Consider the following 2,500-nt stretch of genomic DNA (forward strand, 5'->3'; position numbering starts at 1 on the left):
ACCAGAGGAGCGGCCCTCGCCGGCATCAGTCCGTGTTTCAGTGCGTCAAAATCGGCCTCAAAACGCACGTTTCCTCGGTCTAAACCCTGGTAGTCAAGGTTTCTAAAAAGTCGGTTTCTCAAATCGTGCATGAGGTGTTTTGGTGAACCAGGGAATTTTGCATAGACGGGAGAAGGTAAGGTATCCCCCCCCCCCCCCCCCGTCGGCTGTTTTACCTTCTCCCGTCTAAGCAAAAATCCCTGGTTGACCAAAACACTCATTGACCGCCATTCATTTGACACTCTGTCATATTTTCAAACATTTTTCCCCCATTGACCGCCATTCATTTGACACTCTGTCATATTTTCAAACATTTTTCCCCCATTGACCGCCATTCATTTGACACTCTGTCATATTTTCAAACATTTTTCCCCCATTGACCGCCATTCATTTGACACTCTGTCATATTTTCAAACATTTTTCCCCCATTGACCGCCATTCATTTGACACTCTGTCATATTTTCAAACATTTTTCCCCCATTGACCGCCATTCATTTGACACTCTGTCATATTTTCAAACATTTTTCCCCCATTGACCGCCATTCATTTGACACTCTGTCATATTTTCAAACACCCCCCCCCCCCCCCCCCCCGACCGAGCGAGCGGCCTTCCTCCCGCCCTCATTTAATACACTTTGCGGCGTGTTTCAAAGCAGGGCAGCGCGGGCAGCGAGCGGTTTTCCTCCCGCCCTCATTTAATACACTTTGCGGCGTGTTTCAATGCAGGGCAGCGCGGGCAGCGAGCGGCCTTCCTCCCGCCCTCATTTAATACACTTTGCGGCGTGTTTCAAAGCCGGGCAGCGCGGGCAGCGAGCGGCCTTCCTCCCGCCCTCATTTAATACACTTTGCGGCGTGTTTCAAAGCAGGGCAGCGCGGGCAGCGAGCGGCCTTCCTCCCGCCCTCATTTAATACACTTTGCGGCGTGTTTCAATGCAGGGCAGCGCGGGCAGCGAGCGGCCTTCCTCCCGCCCTCATTTAATACACTTTGCGGCGTGTTTCAAAGCCGGGCAGCGCGGGCAGCGAGCGGCCTTCCTCCCGCCCTCATTTAATACACTTTGCGGCGTGTTTCAAAGCAGGGCAGCGCGGGCAGCGAGCGGCCTTCCTCCCGCCCTCATTTAATACATTTTGCGGCGTGTTTCAATGCAGGGCAGCGCGGGCAGCGAGCGGCCTTCCTCCCGCCCTCATTTAATACACTTTGCGGCGTGTTTCAAAGCCGGGCAGCGCGGGCAGCGAGCGGCCTTCCTCCCGCCCTCATTTAATACACTTTGCGGCGTGTTTCAAAGCAGGGCAGCGCGGGCAGCGAGCGGCCTTCCTCCCGCCCTCATTTAATACACTTTGCGGCGTGTTTCAAAGCAGGGCAGCGCGGGCAGCGAGCGGCCTTCCTCCCGCCCTCATTTAATACACTTTGCGGCGTGTTTCAAAGCAGGGCAGCGCGGGCAGCGAGCCGCCAGCCTCCCGCGTGAAATTCACACACTTTGCAGCGGCTCTCCTCGCAACGCCGAGCCGCTTTAGGGCGCCGGGGGTCCCGCCCTCGTTTTCACACACTTTACAGCGGGGCCGGAGGGGCTTCCGGCCGTCCCTCTTGTATTTTAAACCGCTCTATGACGTGCCACCGGCCGTCCGTGCGTCGTGTTCATTCGCTCGGCGGGCTTGCGGTTCAGCACCGAAGGCTGGACAGCGACACTCCACGTCGCAGCGCCACTCCACGTCCCAATTCCCAGCAATTTAAAGCCGCCTCGGGGCTGCAGGCCTGTCGGATACACTTTTAAAGGCTGGACAGCGCCACTCCACGTCGCATTTCCCAGCACTTTAAGGCCGCCTCGTGGCTCCAGGCCCGCCGGATACACTTTTAAACTCTCCCCGTTGGGACTTTGTCATTTTTTTTCTCTTTTCTTGACACGCTGGGTACTCTACTGGAGCTCGCAGCGGCATTTGGTCGCCCCTCCGGGCCGCCTGGGGCCTCCAGGCCCGCCGGATACACTTTTAAACTCTCCCCGTTGGGACTTTGTCATTTTTTTTCCTCTTTTTCTTGACACGCTGGGTACTCTACTGGAGCTCGCAGCGGCATTTGGTCGCCCCTCCGGGCCGCCTCGGGCCTCCAGGCCCGCCGGATACACTTTTAAACTCTCCCCGTTGGGACTTTGTCATTTTTTTTTTCTCTTTTCTTGACACGCTGGGTACTCTACTGGAGCTCGCAGCGGCATTTGGTCGCCCCTCCGGGCCGCCTGGGGCCTCCAGGCCCGCCGGATACACTTTTAAACTCTCCCCGTTGGGACTTTGTCATTTTTTTTTTTCTCTTTTCTTGACACGCTGGGTACTCTACTGGAGCTCGCAGCGGCATTTGGTCGCCCCTCCGGGCCGCCTGGGGCCTCCAGGCCCGCCGGATACACTTTTAAACTCTCCCCGTTGGGACTTTGTCATTTTTTTTTTCTCTTTTCTTGACACGCTGGGTACTCTACTG

This window comes from Doryrhamphus excisus, unplaced genomic scaffold (genome assembly GCF_030265055.1).
Source record: "Doryrhamphus excisus isolate RoL2022-K1 unplaced genomic scaffold, RoL_Dexc_1.0 HiC_scaffold_33, whole genome shotgun sequence".
NCBI lineage: Eukaryota > Metazoa > Chordata > Actinopteri > Syngnathiformes > Syngnathidae > Doryrhamphus > Doryrhamphus excisus.